Here is a 7,943-nt window from a genome sequence, read left to right on the forward strand (position 1 = left end):
ATAGTAATAATAATAATACTACTACTAGTAGTAGTAGTAATAATAATAATAATAATAATAATAAAGAAAAAGAAGGAGAAGAAGAAGGAGAAGATGAGAACTTTGAGATGGAATATTAATGTAATGATTAAACAATGATAATAACAAATGTCAAGGTTAGAGGTTCCACTAATGGTATGTCAAACAAGTATAGTATAAACTCTTATTATTCAATTGAAAACCACACACAAAGGAGGTTCCAATAAGATTATAGATTGTTAACATGATTACATTAGTCATCTTATTCGATTAATGCTAATACTTGTAAATCTCATCAAGCATTCATGATTATAACTTATGTTAACAACAAATCAAGTTTCTTTCATAGCTCAGGTGTCGGTTATACCATACATTATGGGCTATGAAAGTGCCAAGCATTTGTTGTACCAAGTGTTATACAACATAAATCAAGATTAATCAAGCTCAGGTGTCCGTTATACCATACAGTATGGGCTATGAAAGTGCCAAGCATTTGTTGTACCAAGTGTTATACAACATAAATCAAGATTAGTCATTTAACAAGCAAAGTATTAAATAGTGAACAAGATAACAAATACAAAACATGTTAGTATCAAACATTAAAGTCCATATTAAGTTTACACTATACTTATTCTTACACCATTAGTGTAACCTTTTTACCTTGACATAATAAACTTAGCTAGATATAATAAAAGAAAGAAAAAGAAATAAACAAAATAAGAATATAAATAAGATAAAAGTTAACTAAGTAAATGAAAGGAAATGAAAGGCATAAACTTGATATTAATGAAAGTAAAGCATAAACATTACAAAAAATACAAAGAGAGAAAGCAAGAGGAAGATCTTGATCTGGAAACCAAAATGCCTAAATGCATGGCAAATGCCTCCTTTTATAGGCCAAAATTGGGAACTATTGATTTGATGACTAATTGATGAGTGGGTGACCAACTCTTGACTTGGTAACAATCCTTATCTTCTCTTATCTGCCTAAAATATCATTGATAACGTCAAAATTGGAGCCACTTAAAAACATGAAAGTTGTAGAAAATCGTCTGAGCTTTCTTGTATAAAACATTCAGCTCATTTGGACTTCTAGAACTCCAGATATGGGCCAAATACTGAACAGTGCTCGGGCTGGAAGACAGATTCAGACTTCTTTGTTGTTGCTCCAATTTGGACTTAAAAATGACCTTTTTAGATCTTAGGCTCCATATGAAAGTTGTAGGCCTATGTCTTACCTTTCCATCCATATAAATTGGACCTAAATATGAGATCTACAACTCCAGATATGACCCAATTACCGAACAATGTTCCGGTATGGACTGCACCGACATCTCTTTTCTAAGTTTAGCCATCTCTTTGTCCTTTCAATTTCAGTTCTTGAATTCATCAATCAATCCTTTTATTTATGTGATAGGCCTGCATTTAAAATAAATATTTATCACAAATTAAAGGTATCTTATATTATTAGATACGTTACTATAAAACATGCTTTAGTTAAGAAGTTATTGATACTTCGAGTGCAAAATGATGATATAAAACCTTGATAAAAATGCACTTTTAAGTAGTAATCAACTATGAAAAATCAAACATTTGATGTACCAAGCGTTATACAACACAAATCTAGAGTAACCTTTTTCCCTTCAGCTTTCCTTTGTTTCTTAAGTTCCTCCAGGGTAAAAGCACCTCCTGCCATGGGTCAAGCCTTTAACTTCTGCTTGAAAAATGGATGCTAATTGTATATTGACACGATCAAAGAGTTGATGTTTTATCTCAAGTGCAGGAGTGTCAAAGTAATAAATAACCCGGCAAGACCGAAGTCGAACCACAGGAAAGTTAACTATATAATAATAATAATAATAATAATAATAATAATAATAATAATAAGAATAACAACAACAACAACAACAACAACAATGATGATGGTGGTGAAGATAGGTTAAAGAGGACTTTGAGATATAAGATTAATGTGAATGTTATCTAATGATAAAAACAAATTTCAAGGTTAGAGGATACACTAATAGTATTAGAGATAAGTAAAGTATAAACTCTTTATAAATTATCAACATGATCATATTAATCATCTTATTTATGTAACACGATACTTATAAATTTTATCAAGTATTCATGATGCTAACTTATGTTAACAACAAATCAAGTTCCTCTCATAATAATGATGTTGGCCGAAGACTATGAAGAATCAAGTATTTGATGTACCAATTCTTATATAACACAAATCTAGATTAACCATTTAACAATTAATGTATTAAGAATTAATAAGATAAAAATGAGAAGACATGTTAATAGCAAGTTGTTTAGGATATAAGCATTGAAGTCCATATTGAGTTTATATTATACTTATCCTAACATCATTAGCGAAACCTTTTCACCTTAACATAATTAACTTAGCTAGACATTATGAAGAAGAAAAACTTAAATAAACAATATAAGAACATAAACATGATATAAGTTAACTAAGTATAGTAAAGGAAATGAAAAACATGAACAAGAGATTAATGAAAGCAAAACTTAAGCATTAAAAAAAATATAAAAAGAGAGAGCAAGAACATGATCTTGATATGAAAAACAAGATTCCTCAATGAATGACAAGTGCCTCCTTTTATAAGCTAAAATTCAGAACTGTTCATTTGGTAATTGATAACTGATGTAATAGCCTACTATTGATTTAGTGGACTTGGTGGACAGCAGAACTCAAGCATTTTGGCTAGGTGAATTGACATTGATGCAATCAAAATTGGGCAAAGTGTTCTATAAAAAGTTGTTGGAAATTATCTTTTCCTTTCACTCACCAAATTTCAGAGTATTTGAAGAGCTACAACTCGAGATATGTCTAAAAAATTGAGCAATGCTACTGGTGGACATGGTGGATAGCTCTCATGCTCTTGTCTGGATGAAATGTCATTTCTACCATTAGAATTTGAGCTGTTCTTCTCATGATAGTTGTTGGAAATTGTCTTTTCCTTTCACCCACCAAATTTCACGTCATTTGACCTTTTATAACTGTGGTTATGAGTGAAACTCACAACAGTATTTGAGCTAGATTGCATGATAGATTCTGACTTCTCTTTTATAGCCAAACTTTGAATTTGAAAACAGCAAATTTAGGTCTTTCCATATCAATAAAAGTTGTAGGCCTATTTCTTATCTTTTCAGCTATATAAATTAATTTGAAATCCAATATTTATAGCTCTAGATATGATCCAATAATTGAACAGTGTTTGAATTTGAATTGAATTGGCATCCTTTATAAACTTAGCCTTTTCGTTGTCCTTTCACTTCTAATAGTTAATCAAACAATTAGTCATTTGAATTGTGAGAATTCCTGTATTTAAAATGAGCATTTACCATAAATTAAAGGTATCTTATATTATCAGACTTGTTATTATAAAACATGCTCTAGTTAAGAGATTATTGATATTTCATGTGCAAAATGATGATGTAAAACCTTGATAAAATTATACTTTTAAGTACTAATCAATATTTTGAAAGGAATACCTGTAATTATATGATAAGGCATTGTAGTTTCCATTACTTGCCAATATAGGTTTAAACATAATTAACTTAGGCAACCCATCTATAGTAAATTATACTTGGTATACTTCTTTGTTCTTGCTATGTTCATCTACCATGAAAACCTCTCTGCCCATCAACATCTATATCACCTCATTATGTAAATTTTCATTGCAATTGATCATATGCCCTTCTTCTTGGTGATATTTATAAAAGTCCTTGCTTTTCAACCCTTCTTCACAATTACCCTTCTTGTATTCAGCTTCTACCAGCATTTCATAAGTCCTATCTAGAGACACATTTAAGCTCATCGGGCCTTTAATCTTTAATGAATTTAGAGATTTGCTACCTAGGTAATGAATTTATATACATATTTAGAGCCTCCTCAAATATTATCCATCTAACTTTGATTAACTATAAGAGGTTGTTCATAAAGGCATTACAAATGTTAATGTTGTGCCTTGCGACATTAGTGTCATACTCACATGTGAGTTCTAATTTGTACCAGTTAGGATATGGTGGTTGTAGTGGCATAAATGGTACTGGAGTTACATGTCTAATGCTTAATAATTTCTGGTACAACTTACTCAAGGTTAGTGATAATAGGGGTAATTGTTCCTAGGTTATTTGATAATTTTTCCTTAGTCAGTTTTTAGCTTGGTTATTAACTTGTTACTTTTAGGTTTCAATTTTTTTGATAAAAAAGTTTAGTTGAAGTTAATGTTATTAATTTAAGATAAAAAGGTTGAAGGACTTTAGTTTTGGACATGTTTTTTCTTGCCTCTATACACACCCTTGATATGATCAACATCCTTTTCCTTCTAAAGCCCTTTTTATCAGTAGACATAAATATTTTACCACTCCTTATCCCTTGCTATATATGTTCGGCCACATCTAGGTTATTTGATAATTTTTCCTTAGTAAGTTTTTAGCTTGGTTATTAATTTGTTACTTTTAGGTTTCAATTTTTTTGATAAAAAAGTTTAGTTGAAGTTAATGTTATTAATTTAAGATAAAAAGGTTAAAGGACTGTAGTTTTGGACATGTTTTTTCTTGCCTCTATACACACCCTCGATATGATCAACATCCTTTTCCTTCTAAAGCCCTTTTTATTAGTAGACACAAATATTTTACCACTCCTTATCCCTTGCTATATATGTTCGGCCACATCTATAACATCAGTAAATTATTACACCAAACTACCCATCACATGTTTATAGTATAGTGCCTTGAGCGTATTTGTAAATAAGGTGACCATCTCTTTATCTAATAGTGAAGGACGTACTTGTGTAGTCAGATCTCTCTATTATTAGGTGTACTCTCGCATGGTTTCTTTGTCTCCCTTCTCTAAAAGAGCTAGACTTGATCTATCATGAATAATATTTATATTGTTGCTTGATGAAAGCATCCATGAGGTCTTTCTATTTTCACTAAGAACTTTGTGAAACATTATACCAATATCAACTTGATTACATGTTGACACTTGAGAAAAGTATTATGTGGGGCTAACATAATCTATAATATAGTAGTCTAGAAGTTAAATGTAGAAATGTATGATGTAAAACAAACCAAAAAAAAAAAATTGATGTTTGTGAAGAAAAAAAGCCTTCCTGTAAAATCAGAATGTAAATAAACATTACATAGGGATCTGGTTAATAAAAAAGGAATGATCCAGGAGTGAAAGATTCAAAACTATTTTGTTATATCTTAAATTCTCTTGGGCTTTTAATATATAATTAATTGTAATTTTTTAAAAAACTTAGATGAATTCACCTAAAAGGCATGCAAGCATCTTTGCATATCGCTTCATTATACAATCTCTGGGAACTTGTAATAGGAACACGATATCAATTAGCTAAAAAAAAAGTTGAATGACTTTCAACGTTATATCTTGACAGTTAAGCCAAGATTAACTCTGAAGTTGTTCGGGTGATTACATCTATACAAGAAAAAAACAAGCTAAAATCTTTTAGCTAACATCAAAATGAACAAAAGATGATTGCCATACCAAGGCTAAGCATTCAATCCTCCTTCATAGCTACTTTTGGAATATCAAACGTGTCTTCCTCAATTGTTTTATTTATCACCGAAATAGGAGATAGTGACAGGGAAGTCAAGGAATCAAGAATTCATCCAACTGAGTATAAATGCAGGACTAGGGGAGAGAAAACATGTACAATGTCACTTAACAGTAACTATTATTGTAGTTTCTTTTGAAGTAAAAACAAATCGCACCATTATAAATCATTGACTTCATGTTTATAAAAAACAAATCAACACCTTCATATAGATTATACTAGCACCTAAGCCAACATATTCACAATACCAACTTAAATACATCCCAAAGAATATATGTTAGAAAAATAAAAACAGAGATTGACAGAAAAAGAAGAAGTCATACCTGGTGTGACAAGATTCAAGGTTGGGTGCGAGAGAGGGAGTTAGAGAGGTGACTGGTTTGCTAGATCTGAAGCTTATGTGTGATGACTAGTGTGTGTAATGCATTTTTGTCACCTGGTTAGGCTTTTTTTAGTTTTAGGCTTATTAAATTAAAACTAAACCGAACAGAACTGAATCATTTATAGCCTAGTGATTAGTATTTAAAAGTGCATTTTTATCATGGTTTTATATCATCATTTTGCACTTGAAGTATCAATAACTCCTTAACTAAAGCATGTTTTATAATAATATATCTAATAATATAAGATACCTTTAATTTATGGTAAATGTTCATTTTAAATGCAAGCCTATCACATAAATGAAAGGATTGATTGATGAATTTAATAACTGAAATTGAAAGGATAAAGAGATGACCAAACTTAGAAAAGAGATGTCAGTGCAATCCAAACTGGAACACTGTTCGGTAATTGGGTCATATCTGGAGCTATAGATCTCAGATTTAGGTCTATTTTATATGGATGGAAAGGCAAGACATAGGCCTACAACTTTCATATGGAGCCCAAGATCTAAAAAGGCCATTTTCAAGTCCAAATTGTAGCAACAACAAAGAAGCCCGAATCTATCCTCCAGCCCGAGCACTGTTCAGTATTTTGGCCATATTTGGAGTTCTAGAAGTCCAAATGAGCTGAATTTTTTACACAAAAAATATGAGACAATTGCCTACAACTTTCATGTTTTTCGAGTGGCTCCAATTTTGACGTTATCAATGACGTTTTGGGCAGACAAGAGAAGATAAGGATTGTCACCAAGTCAAGAGTTGGCCACCCACTCATCAATTAGTCATCAAATCAATAGTTCCCAATTTTGGCCTATAAAAGGAGGCATTTGCCATGCATTTAGGCATCTTGGTTTCCAGATCAAGATCATGCTCTTGCTTTCTCTCTTTGTATTTTTTGTAATGTTTATGCTTTGCTTTCATTAATATCAAGTTTATGCCTTTCATTTTCTTAGTTAACTTTTATCTTATTTATGTTCTTTTATTATGTCTAGCTAAGTTTATTATGTCAAGGTGAAAAGGTTACACTAATGGTGTAAGAATAAGTATAGTGTAAACTTAATATGGACTTTAATGTTTGATACTAACATGTTTTGTATTTGTTATCTTGTTCACTCTTTAATACTTTGCTTGTAAAATGACTAATCTTGATTTATGTTGTATAACACTTAGTACAACAGATGCTTGACACTTTCATAGTTCATACTGTACGGTATAACCGACACCGGAGCTATGAAAGGAACTTGATTTGTTGTTAACATAAGTTATAAGCATGAATGCTTGACGAGATTTACAAGTACTAGCATGAATCGAATAAGATGACTAATGTAATCATGTTAACAATCAATAATCTGATCGGAACCTCCTTTGTGTGTGGTTTTCAATTGAATAATAAGAGTTTATACTATACTTGTTTGACATACCATTAGTGGAACCTCTAACCTTGACATTTGTTATTATTATTGTTTAATCCTTACATTAATTTTCCATCTTCAAGTTATCATCATCTTCTTCTTCTTCTCTTTCTTTATTATTACTACTACTACTACTACTACTAATACTACTACTACTACTACTACTATTGTTATTTATAATTTGTACAATTAACCTCCCTGTGGTTCGACCCCGGTCTTGCCGGGTTATTTATTACTTCGACACTCCTGCACTTGGGAGAAGACATCAATCTTTTAGTCGTGTCAAGTTTTTGGCGCCGTTGCCGGGGAGGTAAGTTCTTGTATAAATTATAGTATTTATTTTATTTTCTCTTTTCACTTTTCTTGTATATAACTTTGTTTCTTTTTATTTTGTTTTCTTCCTCCTTCTTTTGCTTTCTTCCTTCTTTTTATTTTATTCCTACACGTGCATGAGAGTGTGGTCACGTACATCAAGTGGTAGACTTTGTAGGGTATCCTCATCATTTTCAGAAAATATGGCCGAA

Source organism: Populus euphratica, unplaced genomic scaffold (genome assembly GCF_000495115.2).
Source record: "Populus euphratica unplaced genomic scaffold, PopEup_1.0 scaffold524.1, whole genome shotgun sequence".
In the NCBI taxonomy this organism is placed as follows: domain Eukaryota; kingdom Viridiplantae; phylum Streptophyta; class Magnoliopsida; order Malpighiales; family Salicaceae; genus Populus; species Populus euphratica.